At 56.2% G+C, this 19,525-nt stretch overlaps 1 protein-coding gene across 1 annotated transcript in view; it reads right to left on the reverse strand.

Moving 5' to 3' along the window:
* The window catches only part of LOC142469192 (nuclear receptor ROR-alpha A-like), a 344,736-nt gene that overhangs the window by 85,214 nt on the left and 239,997 nt on the right, over positions 1-19,525 (reverse strand).

Genomic DNA, 19,525 nt, shown 5'->3' on the forward strand with positions numbered 1-19,525 from the left:
TATACCGGGCACCGCTAACACAGTGGGAACACGCAGGGATATGCCGGGCACCGCTAACACATCGGGAACACGCAGGGATATACCGGGCACCGCTAACACAGTGGGAACACGCAGGGATATACCGGGCACCGCTAACATCGGGAACACGCATGGATATACAGGGCACCGCTAACACGCAGGGATATACCAGGCACCGCTAACATCGGGAACATGCAGGGATATACCGGGCACCGCTAACACATCGGGAACACGCAGGGATATACCGGGCACCGCTAACACAGTGGGAACACGCAGGGATATACCGGGCACCGCTAACATCGGGAACACGCATGGATATACCGGGCACCGCTAACACGCAGGGATATACCGGGCACCGCTAACACAGTGGGAACACGCAGGGATATGCCAGGCACCGCTAACACATCGGGAACACGCAGGGATATACCGGGCACCTCTAACACAGTGGGAACACGCAGGGATATACCGGGCACCGCTAACATCGGGAACACACATGGATATACAGGGCACCGCTAACACGCAGGGATATACCAGGCACCGCTAACATCGGGAACACGCAGGGATATACCGGGCACCGCTAACACATCGGGAACACGCAGGGATATACCGGGCACCGCTAACACAGTGGGAACACGCAGGGATATACCGGGCACCGCTAACATCGGGAACACGCATGGATATACCGGGCACCGCTAACACGCAGGGATATACCGGGCACCGCTAACACAGTGGGAACACGCAGGGATATGCCGGGCACCGCTAACACATCGGGAACACGCAGGGATATACCGGGCACCTCTAACATCAGGAACACGCAGGGACATACCGGGCACCGGGCACCGCTAACACATCGGGAACATGCGGGATATACCGGGCACCGCTAACACAGCGGGAACACGCAGGGATATACCGGGCACCGCTAACACAGCGGGAACACGCAGGGATATACCGGGCACTGCTAACACAGAGGGAACACGCAGGGATATACCGGGCACCGCTAACATCGGGAACACGCAGGGATATACCGGGCACCGCTAACATCGGGAACACGCAGGGATATACCGGGCACCGCTAACACAGCGGGAACACGCACGGATATACCGGGCACCGCTAACACAGGGGGAACACGCAGTGATATACCGGGCACCGCTAACACAGCGGGAACACGCAGGGAAATACCGGGCACTGCTAACACAGCGGGAACACGCAGGGATATACCGGGCACCTCTGACATTGGGAACACGCAGGGATATACCGGGCACCACTAACATATCGGGAACACGCAGGGACATACCGGGCACCGGGCACCACTAACATAGCGGGAACACGCAGGGATATACTGGGCACCACTAACACAGCGGGAACACGCAGGGATATACCGGGCACCACTAACACAGCGGGCACACGCAGGGATATACCGGGCACCGCTAACACATCGGGAACACGCAGGGATATACCGGGCACCGCTAACACATCGGGAACACGCAGGGATATACCAGGCACCGCTAACATCGGGAACACGCAGGGATATACCAGGCACCGCTAACACAGTGGGAACACGCGGGATATACCGGGCACCGCTAACACAGCGGGAACACGCAGGGTTATACCGCTAAAAGAGGGAACACGCGGGGATATACCGGGCACCGCTAACACAGCGGGAACACGCAGGGATATACCGGGCACCGCTAACACAGCGGGAACACGCAGGGATATACCGGGCACCGCTAACACAGCGGGAACACGCAGGGATATACCGGGTACCGCTAACACATTGGGAACACGCACGGATATACCGGGCACCGCTAACACAGCGGGAACACGCAGGGATATACCGGGCACCGCTAACATCGGGACCACGCAGGGATATACCGGGTACCGCTAACACATCGGGAACACGCAGGGACATACCGGGCACCGGGCACCACTAACACAGCGGGAACGCGCAGGGATATACCGGGCACCACTAACACAGCGGGAACACGCAGGTATATACCGGGCACTGCTAACACAGCGGGAACACGCAGGGATATAATGAGCACCGCTAACATAGCGGGAACACGCAGGGATATACCACTAACACATCGGGAACACGCGGGAATATACCGGGCACCGGGAACACGCGGGAATATACGGGCACCGCTAACACGCAGGGATACACCGCTAACACATCGGGAACACGCAGGGATATACCGGGCACCGCTAACACATCGGGAACACGCAGGAATATACCGGGCACCGCTAACACATCGGGAACACGCAGGGATATAATGAGCACCGCTAACATAGCGGGAACACGCGGGGATATACCGGGCACCACTAACACAGCGGGAACACGCAGGGATATACCGCTAACAGAGGGAACACGCAGGGATATAACGGGTACCGCTAACATCGGGAACACGCAGGGATATACCGGCACCGCTAACATCGGGAACACGCAGGGATATAACGGGCACCGCTAACATCGGGAACACGCAGGGATATACCGGCACCGCTAACACAGGGGGAACACGCAGGGATATACCGGCACCGCTAACACAGCGGGAACACGCGGGATATACGGGGCACCGCTAACACAGCGGGAACACGCAGGGACATACCGGGCACCGCTAACATCGGGAACACGCAGGGATATACCGGGCACTGCTAACACAGCAGGAACACGCGGGGATATGCCGGGCACCGCTAACACAGGGGGAACACACAGGGATATAATGAGCACCGCTAACACAGCGGGAAAACGCAGGGATATAATGAGCACCGCTAACACAGCGGGAACACGCAGGGATATACCGGGCACCACTAACATCAGGAACACGCAGGGATATACCGCTAACAGAGGGAACACGCGGGGATATAGCGGGCACGGCTAACACAGCGGGAACACGCAGGGATATACCGGGCACCGCTAACACATCGGGAACACGCAGAGATATAATGAGCACCGCTAACACAGCGGGAACACGCAGGGATATACCGGGCACTGCTAACACAGCGAGAATACGCAGGGATATATGAGCACCGCTAACACAGCGGGAACACGCAGGGATATACCGGGCACCACTAACATCAGGAACACGCAGGGATATACCGCTAACAGAGGGAACACGCGGGGATATAGCGGGCACGGCTAACACAGCGGGAACACGCAGGGATATACCGGGCACCGCTAACACATCGGGAACACGCAGAGATATAATGAGCACCGCTAACACAGCGGGAACACGCAGGGATATACCGGGCACTGCTAACACAGCGAGAATACGCAGGAATATATGAGCACCGCTAACACAGCGGGAACACGCAGGGATATACCGGGCACCACTAACATCAGGAACACACAGGGATATACCGCTAACAGAGGGAACACGCGGGGATATAGCAGGGATATAGCGGGCACGGCTAACACAGCGGGAACACGCAGGGATATACCGCTAACACAGCGGGAACACGCAGGGATATACCGGGTACCGCTAACATAGCGGGACCACGCAGGGATATACCGGGCACCGCTAACACAGCGGGAACACGCAGGGATATACCAGGCACCGCTAACATCGGGAACACGCAGGTATATACCGGGCACCGCTAACACGCAGGGATATACCGGGCACCGCTATCACAGTGGGAACACGCAGGGATATGCCGGGCACCGCTAACACATCGGGAACACGCAGGGATATACCGGGCACCGCTAACACAGTGGGAACACGCAGGGATATACCGGGCACCGCTAACATCGGGAACACGCATGGATATACAGGGCACCGCTAACACGCAGGGATATACCAGGCACCGCTAACATCGGGAACACGCAGGGATATACCGGGCACCGCTAACACATCGGGAACACGCAGGGATATACCGGGCACCGCTAACACAGCGGGAACACGCACGGATATACCGGGCACCGCTAACACAGGGGGAACACGCAGTGATATACCGGGCACTGCTAACACAGCGGGAACACGCAGGGAAATACCGGGCACTGCTAACACAGCGGGAACACGCAGGGATATACCGGGCACCTCTGACATTGGGAACACGCAGGGATATACCGGGCACCACTAACATATCGGGAACACGCAGGGACATACCGGGCACCGGGCACCACTAACACAGCGGGAACACGCGGGGATATACCGGGCACCGCTAACACAGCGGGAACACGCAGGGATATACCGGGCACCGCTAACACAGCGGGAACACGCAGGGATATACCGGGCACCGCTAACACAGCGGGAACACGCAGGGATATACCGGGTACCGCTAACACATTGGGAACACGCACGGATATACCGGGCACCGCTAACACAGCGGGAACACGCAGGGATATACCGGGCACCGCTAACATCGGGACCACGCAGGGATATACCGGGTACCGCTAACACATCGGGAACACGCAGGGACATACCGGGCACCGGGCACCACTAACACAGCGGGAACGCGCAGGGATATACCGGGCACCACTAACACAGCGGGAACACGCAGGTATATACCGGGCACCGCTAACACGCAGGGATATACCGGGCACCGCTAACACAGTGGGAACACGCAGGGATATGCCGGGCACCGCTAAAACATCGGGAACACGCAGGGATATACCGGGCACCGCTAACACAGTGGGAACACGCAGGGATATACCGGGCACCGCTAACATCGGGAACACGCAGGGATATACCGGGCACCGCTAACACATCGGGAACACGCAGGGATATACCGGGCACCGCTAACACAGTGGGAACACGCAGGGATATACCGGGCATCGCTAACATCGGGAACACGCATGGATATACCGGGCACCGCTAACACGCAGGGATATACCGGGCACCGCAAACACAGTGGGAACACGCAGGGATATGCCGGGCACCGCTAACACATCGGGAACACGCAGGGATATACCGGGCACCTCTAACATCAGGAACACGCAGGGACATACCGGGCACCGGGCACCGCTAACACATCGGGAACACGCGGGATATACCGGGCACCGCTAGCACAGCGGGAACACGCAGGGATATACCGGGCACCGCTAACACAGCGGGAACACGCAGGGATATACCGGGCACTGCTAACACAGAGGGAACACAAAGGGATATACCGGGCACCGCTAACATCGGGAACACGCAGGGATATACCGGGCACCGCTAACATCGGGAACACGCAGGGATATACCGGGCACCGCTAACACAGCGGGAACACGCACGGATATACCGGGCACCGCTAACACAGGGGGAACACGCAGTGATATACCGGGCACCGCTAACACAGCGGGAACACGCAGGGAAATACCGGGCACTGCTAACACAGCGGGAACACGCAGGGATATACCGGGCACCTCTGACATCGGGAACACGCAGGGATATACCGGGCACCGCTAACACAGTGGGAACACGCAGGGATATACCGGGCACCGCTAACATCGGGAACACGCATGGATATACCGGGCACCGCTAACACGCAGGGATATACCGGGCACCGCTAACACAGTGGGAACACGCAGGGATATGCCGGGCACCGCTAACACATCGGGAACACGCAGGGATATACCGGGCACCTCTAACATCAAGAGGCGCATACCATGTGAGAAAATAAAAGAGAAAAAGTGCTTTTTGTGCAATATTGTGCAAACAGTGTTGTGGAAAGTTGCTAGCACAGAATGTATACACAGGATACTCACAAACGTGAGTTGGAGTATAGGCACATAAAGGTATCTTTATGGACTGACTTCAGTCTCTGGTGCAAGGTGATGCCACAGCAAACAGATTCCCAGATAACCTTAGGGTAGGAAGACACTGGACATAGCGTAGACTGTAGGGCATTTAATAAAAGAGGTAGACAAAATCCAATCTACTCACATATTGATAGGTTAAAAACAGCATTTAGATCACAATGATCTCAGCAGTTCACGCTCTGTTGTTTCCACCGGATGGGGCCTCTCTCTCAGGTCTCCCTCCTTCCTTTCTGTGCGGGTCACGGATGCGTTCCGGCGACCGGAAGTGACGTCATCCGTATCCGAAGGTTCCGGTGGGTAGAGGCAACGTCACTCTACGCGTTTCACCGTTCTTGGCGTCAACGGTGAAACGCGTAGAGTGACGTTGCCTCTACCAACCGGAACCTTCGGATACGGATGACGTCACTTCCGGTCGCCGGAACGCATCCGTGACCCGCACAGAAAGGAAGGAGGGAGACCTGAGAGAGAGGCCCCATCCGGTGGAAACAACAGAGCGTGAACTGCTGAGATCATTGTGATCTAAATGCTGTTTTTAACCTATCAATATGTGAGTAGATTGGATTTTGTCTACCTCTTTTATTAAATGCCCTACAGTCTACGCTATGTCCAGTGTCTTCCTACCCTAAGGTTATCTGGGAATCTGTTTGCTGTGGCATCACCTTGCACCAGAGACTGAAGTCAGTCCATAAAGATACCTTTATGTGCCTATACTCCACCTCACGTTTGTGAGTATCCTGTGTATACATTCTGTGCTAGCAACTTTCCACAACACTGTTTGCACAATATTGCACAAAAAGCACTTTTTCTCTTTTATTTTCTCACATGGTATGCGCTTCCTGATGATCCATTCTCCATGTTCAATGAGGATTGAGAAAGCAATCCTACACCAGGTTACAGCTGCAATCGACCATTGTGTTTGTATAAGTATCATTTTTATCACTATTGTATTGATTATATCACTGTCATTATAAATGTATATGAGCGCCACTTTTGGTTAGTCACTTCACATACACCTCTAACATCAGGAACACGCAGGGACATACAGTACCGGGCACCGCTAACATCGGGAACACGCAGGGATATACCGGGCACCGCTAACACAGCGGGAACACGCACGGATATACCGGGCACCGCTAACACAGGGGGAACACGCAGTGATATACCGGGCACCGCTAACACAGCGGGAACACGCAGGGAAATACCGGGCACTGCTAACACAGCGGGAACACGCAGGGATATACCGGGCACCTCTGACATTGGGAACACGCAGGGATATACCGGGCACCACTAACATATCGGGAACACGCAGGGACATACCGGGCACCGGGCACCACTAACACAGCGGGAACACGCAGGGATATACTGGGCACCACTAACACAGCGGGAACACGCAGGGATATACCGGGCACCACTAACACAGCGGGCACACGCAGGGATATACCGGGCACCGCTAACACATCGGGAACACGCAGGGATATACCGGGCACCGCTAACACATCGGGAACACGCAGGGATATACCAGGCACCGCTAACACATCGGGAACACGCAGGGATATACCGGGCACCGCTAACATCGGGAACACGCAGGGATATACCAGGCACCGCTAACACAGTGGGAACACGCGGGATATACCGGGCACCGCTAACACAGCGGGAACACGCAGGGTTATACCGCTAACAGAGGGAACACGCGGGGATATACCGGGCACCGCTAACACAGCGGGAACACGCAGGGATATACCGGGCACCGCTAACACAGCGGGAACACGCAGGGTTATACCGCTAACAGAGGGAACACGCGGGGATATACCGGGCACCGCTAACACAGCGGGAACACGCAGGGATATACCGGGCACCGCTAACACAGCGGGAACACGCAGGGATATACCGGGCACCGCTAACACAGCGGTAACACGCAGGGATATACCGGGTACCGCTAACACATTGGGAACACGCACGGATATACCGGGCACCGCTAACACAGCGGGAACACGCAGGGATATACCGGGCACCGCTAACATCGGGACCACGCAGGGATATACCGGGTACCGCTAACACATCGGGAACACGCAGGGACATACCGGGCACCGGGCACCACTAACACAGCGGGAACACGCAGGGATATACCGGGCACCGCTAACACATCAGGAACACGCAGGGATATACCGGGCACCGCTAACACATCGGGAACACGCAGGGACATACCGGGCAACGGGCACCACTAACACAGCGGGAACACGCAGGGATATACCGGGCACCGCTAACACAGCGGGAACACGCAGGGATATACCGGACACCGCTAACATTGGGAACACGCAGCGATATACCGGGCACCGCTAACACAGCGGGAACACGCAGGGTTATACCGGGCACCGCTAACATCGGGAACACGCGGGGATATACCAGGTACCGCTAACACAGCGGGAACACGCGGGATATACCGGGCACCGCTAACACATCGGGAACACGCAGGGATATACCGGGCACCACTAACACAGCGGGAACACACAAGGTTATACCGCTAACAGAGGGAACACGCAGGGATATACCGGGCACCGCTAACACAGCGGGAACACGCAGGGATATACCGGGCACCGCTAACACAGAGGGAACATGCAGGGATATACCGGGCACCGCTAACACAGCGGGAACACGCAGGGATATACCGGGTACCTCTAACAAATTGGGAACACGCAGGGATATACCGGGCACCGCTAACATCGGGAACACGCAGGGATATACCGGGCACCGCTAACACAGCGGGAACACGTGGGGATATACCGGGCACCGCTAACACAGCGGGAACACGCAGGGATATACCGGGCACCGCTAACATCGGGACCACGCAGGGATATACCGGGCACCGCTAACACATCGGGAACACGCAGGGACATACCGGGCACCGGGCACCACTAACACAGCGGGAACACGCAGGGATATACCGGGCACCACTAACACAGCGGGAACACGCAGGGATATACCGGGCACCGCTAACACAGCGGGAACACGCAGGGATATACCGGGTACCGCTAACACATTGGGAACACGCAGGGATATACCGGGCACCGCTAACACAGCAGGAACACGCAGGGATATACCGGGCACCGCTAACACAGCGGGAACACGCGGGATATACCGGGCACCGCTAACATCGGCAACACACAGGGATATACGGGGCACCGCGTACACAGCGGGAACACGCAGGGATATACCGGGCACCGCTAAAACAGCGGGAACACTCAGGGATATACCGGGCACCGCTAACACAGTGGGAACACGCAGGGATATACCGGGTACCGCTAACACATTGGGAACACGCAGGGATATACCGGGCACCGGTAACACAGCGGGAACACGCAGGGATATACCGGGCACCGCTAACACAGCAGGAACACGCGGGGATATACCGGGCACCGCTAACATCGGGAACACGCAGGGATATACCGGGCACCGCTAACACAGCGGGAACACGCAGGGATATACCGGGCACCGCTAACATCGGGAACACGCAGGGATATACCGGGCAACGCTAACATCGGGAACACGCAGGGATATAATGAGCACCGCTAACACATCGGGAACACGCAGGAATACACCGGGCACCGCTAATATCAGGAACACTCAGGGTTATACTGCAGTAGGCAGTGAGGCATTTAAAGTGAGCTTTTAAGTGATAAATACAGTTAGACTACAGTTAATATACTCACTTTCTTCATGCAATGACCAATAACCTCAGCTGATATGACATGGATCTAATTGCATTCTCTTCACAGGTATGTTACTGATGCTGTGCAAATCCTGTGTAAAAGCCTGACTGTGGCCTTGTAGAATTGATATAAGTATGTTTGAATGTAAAAAGTTTTTTTTTTTCTTTTTTTTCCCTCTTAACTCTTTGCTGTTAATTGACCAAATGGAACAAGCTGACTGATTGGGGAGGGGGAGGGTCATGTGACTGTTTTTTCTGTATAATACCAACACCTTTGCTGCATTAGGCAGTGAGGCATTTAAAGTGAGCTTTTAAGTGATAAATACAGTTAGACTACAGTTTGACTAGAGGTGACTGGGGACTGCTTCTTTCTGCAAACTCTTTAACTCAAGACAACAAACGGTAAGCTATTCAGATCACACTATGATCCCATGCTTGCTAACCTGCATATTTCAACCCCCCACCCCTTTACAACTTATTTACTGCAGCCTCTCCCAAAACTGACTGCACAATACACTGAAACCCTGAACTGACTCTAGCATTGCAATACAGCTAAACATTTGACAAGGAACAGGCACACACCTGCTGTTAGTCTGCTCACACTCACTCTGCTCACAACAGCTCCTTGCAGCACTGCCTACCTCTGGCATCATGAGCCTGCTATGTATTTTAACTTTTTTCTTTCTCCTGGCCTCATGGAGATGTTACTCCCTCTATCCACTACAAACTCCTCCATCCTGGCCCACACCCAACATCACCATACACCCTGGACTACTCAAAAGCCTTGCACTATCTACTGAATGTTGGTGGAGAGCTCTAAAAACCAGCACACCAACCACTGCTCACTCAAAAGGCAAACACCACAAATTTACAACTTGCAAACAACTACCCAAATTTCTACTCATACTATTACTCTCTTTAGCAGGTGATATTGAACCTAACCCAGGTCCTCCCATTTCAGCTCTGTCCCATGCCCCTGAGAATTCCACCTTTAAATTCCAAAAAGGGCTATCTGTTGCCCATATAAACATCCGGAGCCTGCTGCCCAAACTGGATGAACTACGGGCATGGTGCCTTACGCATAAACCCAAAGCCATCGTTCTTACAGAAACATGGCTATCCCCTAAAACCCTGATGCAAATTTCGCCATTCAGGGATACTCCATTTTTAGGAGAGATAGGTCAAAGAGAGGAGGAGGGGTGTTATTTTATATTGCAGACACCTTACAATTTACACTGTTCAATTGCCCACCAAGCCCACCCTCTTTTGAAACTCTAGTTGGCAAAATCTTTCTAAGCCCATCTTGCTCACTGGCATCTACCGCCCCCCTAAAGCCCCTCTACAATCCCTGACTGATATCACCCAGTTTCTTGGCTCCATTTCCTCTCTGAATGAGAAGAGTGAGCTGCTAGTTCTTGGGGATTTCAACTTCAATTGGCTTGACCCTAAAAACCACAAAATCCAGATACAACTCAAGTCACTTAACCTATCGCAACTCATTTCCCAACCCACACGGATAAACCTGAAATCGCACAACCATTCCTTGCTAGACTGGATTCTCTCCTCAAACCCCAGCAGAATCCAATCCTCTGGCATCCTTCCTGACATTTTCAGTGACCATGCAATAGTGTACTGTGTAAGGAAAATTAAACCGCCCCAATCAAGCCCTAAAGTTCTCCTCACTAGAACATTTAAAAACTTTAACCCACAACAGTTTCTGGATGACCTTACCAACTGCCCATGGCACAGATTCGATTTAATTCCCGACCTCAATTCTGCGCTCGACTATTTCCAATCTGAGTTCTTAAAACTCTGCGATACCCATGCTCCACTACGCAAAATAAGGGTACGGGGGGCCCACCTTCCATGGGTTACAACTGACCTTATAGCACTCTACCAGTTCATGGATGCCTTGTGGAAAAGCTACAAAGTAACTGGCACTGCCAAGGATCTCAATCACTACAGATGCATGCGGAACATGTGCACAAGGAAAACAAGGCATGCAAAAGCACAATATTACTCTGACAATCTCCACCAAAATACATCAAACCCAGCTAACTTCTGGAAGGTTATCAAGAATATATTCCAGCCTCCTAACCATCAACAACCAAGTAATATCACTGAGGGGGATATTACTCTGACAAACCCCACTGACATTGCAAATGCATTCAATGATTACTTTGTGGGGTGTGCCACCAACTTATTAGCGAAACGCAGCACAAACCCCAAACATGAATCTCATCCTGGGAGTATCCCTACAGTCCCACCCCCTCCCAACACTGCCCACAATTTTCAATTTAGCCCAGTATCTGAAGAGGAGATTACACAAGCGCTCCTCAAACTAAAACTAAGCAGCCAATGTGGACCCGACTTACTACAATCTAGGTTCCTACGACTTGGTGCCCCAGCCATTGCCAAACCAATTGCGTCCATAGTCAACTCTTTCCTGTCTGCAGGCCATATCCCTAAGACCTGGAAAACTGCCAGAGTTGTCCCAATCTTCAAAAGTGGGGACAAAAACACTGTCTCAAACTACAGGCCAATCTCACTTCTCCCAATTCTATCCAAAGTCATGGAAAAATGTGTCCACTCCCAATTAAGCGATTTCTATACCAAGACAAATTTCCCTAGCCAATTCCAGTCTGGGTTTCGTCCCAAACACTCCACCGTAACTACCCTACTAAAAGTTTGCAATGAAATCCAGTGTGGAATGGAACGGGGACAACTCACTGGTGCAGTATTCCTAGATTTTGCAAAGGCTTTTGACACAGTTGATCATGCTATCCTGCTTAACAAACTCCAGAGCTCTGGAATAGGGAAACATGCTTTAAACTGGTTTCAGTCCTACCTATCAGGAAGATCCCATCATGTGTCCATCTCAGGCTCTAACTCCAAACCCCTGGATATCACCTGTGGCATCCCGCAAGCCTCTGTTCTGGGGCCCCTACTCTTCTCAGTGTTCATTAATGATCTTCCCACAGCTTGTAAGGAAGCCTCAATACACATGTATGCAGATGACACAATCCTATATGCACACAGCCATAGCCTCTCTAACCTTCAACACGTACTTCAGTCTGACTTTTTGAGACTCGAAAACTGGATTTCCCAAAACAAACTGTTTTTAAACACTGACAAGACTGTAACAATGGTATTTGGGACCAAGACTAAATTTGTAAAGCTTCCAGTGACTGAGCTCCTGATTAGAACCAACGCTAACACCACCCTAACACCTGTCACTAGTTTTAAATACCTGGGCTTATGGTTTGACTCCCACTTAACATTCGGGATGCACATTGATAACCAAGACCTATGCCAAACTAGGGGTACTTTACAGGAACAAATCCTCCCTAAGGGGCCTATGCAGAGAGCAGCGCTGGAAATAATTGGAGATGGTAATAAATTGTACCTGTAATGGCGTGATTTTATCTCCATATGCAGAAAGGTCCGAAAACTGCATTTAAAATCATGCATGATTATGGAGAGTTTCAAACGGCGAGATGCGCGCTGTTGAAACGTATTTGAAAAAAAGCACGTTTTTTTTTTCTTGTTCCTCTCGCCGGTGAGCTCCAGCTTCCTGCCAACTTTTGTTGGCGGATGTAATTGTAGAATATCTCGCCATTTTAATGGCGCGAACAGCCGCTAGATGGCGATCGTGCCTTTCTGAATACGGCACTTTTCAAAACTGCCAAGATTTTGGTTCTCGCCACCCGCGCGGCGAGTTTTACTAAAAAAAAAAAAAACTGGCGCTTTTTACTGAACTCGCCATTTCCTAACTTATTATTGCCATATTTCCCTAAAAAATGCCGAAATTTCCATTAGCGCTGCTCTCTGCATAGGCCCCTAAGTCTCCTGGTCAGAAAGCGTATTGCACAGCAGATGCTAATGCCAATTATTGACTATGGAGACATAGTATATGGCTCGGCTCCTCAAACCCACCTTAGCAAACTTGACACCCTCTACAATTCAATTTGTCGTTTTGTTCTCCAATGCAACTACAACACACATCACTGCGAAATGCTCAAAGAACTAGATTGGTCATCACTAGAGTCTAGGCGCAAAGTTCACCTTTCCTGTCTCACCCTCAAATACTTTCTGGGCAAGCTACCCAGCTACCTGAAAAAGCTCCTCACCCCTACCACATGCAGTACCTATCACCTGAGATCAGACTCCAAAAGACTGTTCATGGTCCCAAGGCTCAACAAAGTATCCGGACGTTCCTCCTTCTCTTACCATGCACCCCAAAACTGGAACAACCTACCAGAGACTCTCACAGCCACCACCAGATTAAGTTCTTTCAGAACTAAAGCTGTCTCACATTTTAACCTGGTCTGTAACTGTTACATACGCCCATAATATATATTATCTGTAACTGTGCATGCAATGTCTTGTATATTATGTATACCTTGTTCATTTATGTAACTGTATTTGTAACCATGTATTATTTGTTTTACTCTATGCCCAGGACATACTTGAAAACGAGAGGTAACTCTCACTGTATTACTTCCTGGTAACACCTTTTATAAATAAAATAAAATAAATAAAATACCACTAACATCAGGAACACGCAGGGATATAATGAGCACCGTTAACACAGCGGGAACACGCAGGGATATAATGAGCACCGTTAACACAGCGGGAACACGCAGGGATATAATGAGCACCGTTAACACAGCGGGAACACGCATGGATATAATGAGCACCGTTAACACAGCGGGAACACGTGGAGATATACCGCTAACAGAGGGAACACGCAGAGATATAACGGGCACCGCTAACACAGCGGGAACACGCAGGGATATAACGGGCACCGCTAACACAGGGGGAACACACAGGGATATACCGGGCACCGCACAGACAGCGGGAACACGCGGGGATATACCGGGCACCGCTAACACATCGGGAACACGCAGGGATATACCGGGCACCGCTAATATCAGGAACACGCAGGGATATACCGGGCACCGCTAACACAGCGGGAACACGCAGGGATATAATGAGCACCGCTAACACAGCGGGAACACGCAGGGATATACCGCTAACAGAGGGAACACGCGGGGATATAGCGGGCACGGCTAACACAGCGGGAACACGCAGGGATATACCGGGCACCGCGGGAACATGCGTGAACAAGCGGGGATATACCCCTGCTCCCCCCCCATATCTCTCGTCCCACACGCAGAGTCTCCGTGCTCCCGTCCCACACGCAGAGTCTCCGTGCTCCCGTCCCACACGCAGAGTCTCCGTGCTCCCGTCCCACACGCAGAGTCTCCGTGCTCCCGTCCCACACGCAGAGTCTCCGTGCTCCCGTCCCACACGCAGAGTCTCCGTGCTCCCGTCCCACACGCAGAGTCTCCGTGCTCCCGTCCCACACGCAGAGTCTCCGTGCTCCCGTCCCACACGCAGAGTCTCCGTGCTCCCGTCCCACACGCAGAGTCTCCGTGCTCCCGTCCCACACGCAGAGTCTCCGTGCTCCCGTCCCACACGCAGTCTCCGTGCTCCCGTCCCACACGCAGAGTCTCCGTGCTCCCGTCCCACACGCAGAGTCTCCGTGCTCCCGTCCCACACGCAGAGTCTCCGTGCTCCCGTCCACACGCAGAGTCTCCGTGCTCCCGTCCCACACGCAGAGTCTCCGTGCTCCCGTCCCACACGCAGAGTCTCCGTGCTCCCGTCCCACACGCAGTCTCCGTGCTCCCGTCCCACACGCAGAGTCTCCGTGCTCCCGTCCCACACGCAGAGTCTCCGTGCTCCCGTCCCACACGCAGTTTCCGTGCTCCCGTCCCACACGCAGAGTCTCCGTGCTCCCGTCCCACACGCAGAGTCTCCGTGCTCCCGTCCCACACGCAGAGTCTCCGTGCTCCCCTCCCACACGCAGAGTCTCCGTGCTCCCCTCCCACACGCAGAGTCTCTGTGCTCCCCTCCCACACGCAGAGTCTCCGTGCTCCCGTCCCACACGCAGAGTCTCCGTGCTCCCGTCCCACACGCAGAGTCTCCGTGCTCCCGTCCCACACGCAGTCTCCGTGCTCCCGTCCCACACGCAGAGTCTCCGTGCTCCCGTCCCACACGCAGTCTCCGTGCTCCCGTCCCACACGCAGAGTCTCCGTGCTCCCGTCCCACACGCAGTCTCCGTGCTCCCGTCCCACACGCAGTCTCCGTGCTCCCGTCCCACACGCAGAGTCTCCGTGCTCCCGTCCCACACGCAGAGTCTCCGTGCTCCCGTCCCACACGCAGTTTCCGTGCTCCCGTCCCACACGCAGAGTCTCCGTGCTCCCGTCCCACACGCAGAGTCTCCGTGCTCCCCATCCACACGCAGAGTCTCCGTGCTCCCGTCCCACACGCAGAGTCTCCGTGCTCCCCTCCCACACGCAGAGTCTCCGTGCTCCCCTCCCACACGCAGAGTCTCCGTGCTCCCCTCCCACACGCAGAGTCTCCGTGCTCCCGTCCCACACGCAGTCTCCGTGCTCCCGTCCCACACGCAGTCTCCGTGCTCCCGTCCCACACGCAGTCTCCGTGCTCCCGTCCCACACGCAGTCTCCGTGCTCCCGTCCCACACGCAGAGTCTTCGTGCTCCCGTCCCACACGCAGAGTCTCCGTGCTCCCGTCCCACACGCAGTTTCCGTGCTCCCGTCCCACACGCAGAGTCTCCGTGCTCCCGTCCCACACGCAGAGTCTCCGTGCTCCCGTCCCACACGCAGAGTCAACGTGCTCCCCTCCCACACGCAGAGTCTCCGTGCTCCCGTCCCACACGCAGAGTCTCCGTGCTCCCCTCCCACACGCAGAGTCTCCGTGCTCCCCTCCCACACGCAGAGTCTCCGTGCTCCCGTCCCACACGCAGAGTCTCCGTGCTCCCGTCCCACACGCAGAGTCTCCGTGCTCCCGTCCCACACGCAGAGTCTCCGTGCTCCCTTCCCACACGCAGAGTCTCCGTGCTCTCCTCCCACACGCAGAGTCTCCGTGCTCTCCTCCCACACGCAGAGTCTCCGTGCTCCCCTCCCACACGCAGAGTCTCCGTGCTCCCCTCCCACACGCAGAGTCTCCGTGCTCCCCTCCCACACGCAGTCTCCGTGCTCCCGTCCCACACGCAGAGTCTCCGTGCTCCCGTCCCACACGCAGAGTCTCCGTGCTCCCGTCCCACACGCAGAGTCTCCGTGCTCCCCTCCCACACGCAGAATCTCCGTGAACCCGTCCCACACGCAGAGTCTCCGTGAGCCCGTCCCACACGCAGAGTCTCCGTGCTCCCGTCCCACACGCAGAGTCTCCGTGCTCCCGTCCCACACGCAGAGTCTCCGTGCTCCCGTCCCACACGCAGAGTCTCCGTGCTCCCGTCCCACACGCAGAGTCTCCGTGCTCCCGTCCCACACGCAGAGTCTCCGTGCTCCCGTCCCACACGCAGAGTCTCCGTGCTCCCGTCCCACACGCAGAGTCTCCGTGCTCCCGTCCCACACGCAGAGTCTCCGTGCTCCCGTCCCACACGCAGAGTCTCCGTGCTCCCGTCCCACACGCAGAGTCTCCGTGCTCCCGTCCCACACGCAGAGTCTCCGTGCTCCCGTCCCACACGCAGAGTCTCCGTGCTCCCGTCCCACACGCAGAGTCTCCGTGCTCCCGTCCCACACGCAGAGTCTCCGTGCTCCCGTCCCACACGCAGAGTCTCCGTGCTCCCGTCCCACACGCAGAGTCTCCGTGCTCCCGTCCCACACGCAGTCTCCGTGCTCCCGTCCCACACGCAGAGTCTCCGTGCTCCCCTCCCACACGCAGAGTCTCCGTGCTCCCCTCCCACACGCAGAGTCTCCGTGCTCCCCTCCCACACGCAGAGTCTCCGTGAGCCCGTCCCACACGCAGAGTCTCCGTGAGCCCCTCCCACATGCAGAGTCTCCGTGCTCCCGTCCCACACGCAGAGTCTCCGTGAGCCCGTCCCACACGCAGAGTCTCCGTGCTCCCGTCCCACACGCAGAGTCTCCGTGCTCCCGTCCCACACGCAGTCTCCGTGCTCCCGTCCCACACGCAGAGTCTCCGTGCTCCCGTCCCACACGCAGAGTCTCCGTGCTCCCGTCCCACACGCAGAGTCTCCGTGCTCCCGTCCCACACGCAGAGTCTCCGTGCTCCCGTCCCACACGCAGAGTCTCCGTGCTCCCGTCCCACACGCAGAGTCTCCGTGCTCCCGTCCCACACGCAGAGTCTCCGTGCTCCCGTCCCACACGCAGAGTCTCCGTGCTCCCGTCCCACACGCAGAGTCTCCGTGCTCCCGTCCCACACGCAGAGTCAACGTGCTCCCGTCCCACACGCAGAGTCAACGTGCTCCCGTCCCACACGCAGAGTCTCCGTGCTCCCGTCCCACACGCAGTCTCCGTGCTCCCGTCCCACACGCAGAGTCTCCGTGCTCCCGTCCCACACGCAGTCTCCGTGCTCCCGTCCCACACGCAGTTTCCGTGCTCCCGTCCCACACGCAGAGTCTCCGTGCTCCCGTCCCACACGCAGAGTCTCCGTGCTCCCGTCCCACACGCAGAGTCTCCGTGCTCCCGTCCCACACGCAGAGTCTCCGTGCTCCCGTCCCACACGCAGAGTCTCCGTGCTCCCGTCCCACACGCAGAGTCTCCGTGCTCCCGTCCCACACGCAGTCTCCGTGCTCCCGTCCCACACGCAGAGTCTCCGTGCTCCCGTCCCACACGCAGAGTCTCCGTTCTCCCGTCCCACACGCAGAGTCTCCGTGCTCCCGTCCCACACGCAGTTTCCGTGCTCCCGTCCCACACGCAGAGTCTCCGTGCTCCCGTCCCACACGCAGAGTCTCCGTGCTCCCGTCCCACACGCAGAGTCTCCGTGCTCCCCTCCCACACGCAGAGTCTCCGTGCTCCCCTCCCACACGCAGAGTCTCCGTGCTCCCGTCCCACACGCAGAGTCTCCGTGCTCCCGTCCCACACGCAGAGTCTCCGTGCTCCCGTCCCACACGCAGAGTCTCCGTGCTCCCGTCCCACACGCAGAGTCTCCGTGCTCCCGTCCCACACGCAGAGTCTCCGTGCTCCCGTCCCACACGCAGAGTCTCCGTGCTCCCGTCCCACACGCAGAGTCTCCGTGCTCCCGTCCCACACGCAGAGTCTCCGTGCTCCCGTCCCACACGCAGAGTCTCCGTGCTCCCGTCCCACACGCAGAGTCTCCGTGCTCCCGTCCCACACGCAGAGTCTCCGTGCTCCCGTCCCACACGCAGAGTCTCCGTGCTCCCGTCCCACACGCAGAGTCTCCGTGCTCCCGTCCCACACGCAGAGTCTCCGTGCTCCCGTCCCACACGCAGAGTCTCCGTGCTCCCGTCCCACACGCAGAGTCTCCGTGCTCCCGTCCCACACGCAGAGTCTCCGTGCTCCCGTCCCACACGCAGAGTCTCCGTGCGCCCGTCCCACACGCAGAGTCTCCGTGCTCCCGTCCCACACGCAGAGTCTCCGTGCTCCCGTCCCACACGCAGAGTCTCCGTGCTCCCGTCCCACACGCAGAGTCTCCGTGCTCCCGTCCCACACGCAGAGTCTCCGTGCTCCCGTCCCACACGCAGAGTCTCCGTGCTCCCGTCCCACACGCAGAGTCTCCGTGCTCCCGTCCCACACGCAGAGTCTCCGTGCTCCCGTCCCACACGCAGAGTCTCCGTGCTCCCGTCCCACACGCAGAGTCTCCGTGCTCCCGTCCCACACGCAGAGTCTCCGTGCTCCCGTCCCACACGCAGAGTCTCCGTGCTCCCGTCCCACACGCAGAGTCTCCGTGCTCCCGTCCCACACGCAGAGTCTCCGTGCTCCCCTCCCACACGCAGAGTCTCCGTGCTCCCCTCCCACACGCAGAGTCTCCGTGCTCCCCTCCCACACGCAGTCTCCGTGCTCCCGTCCCACACGCAGAGTCTCCGTGCTCCCGTCCCACACGCAGGACCACGGAGACGCCGACTTTCTGACAATTTCCCTTAATTAATCGGTTCCTCCAGTTCCTCAGCACGCTCCCTTCCACACGTATGTCTTAATTAGCCGCTCATTGGCTGTTTAATTACTAGGAAACAGCCAACAGCTGCCAGGACGCGTCCTCACGGCGCCCCGCGCTGA

Source organism: Ascaphus truei, chromosome 18 (assembly GCF_040206685.1).
Source record: "Ascaphus truei isolate aAscTru1 chromosome 18, aAscTru1.hap1, whole genome shotgun sequence".
Classification (NCBI taxonomy): domain Eukaryota; kingdom Metazoa; phylum Chordata; class Amphibia; order Anura; family Ascaphidae; genus Ascaphus; species Ascaphus truei.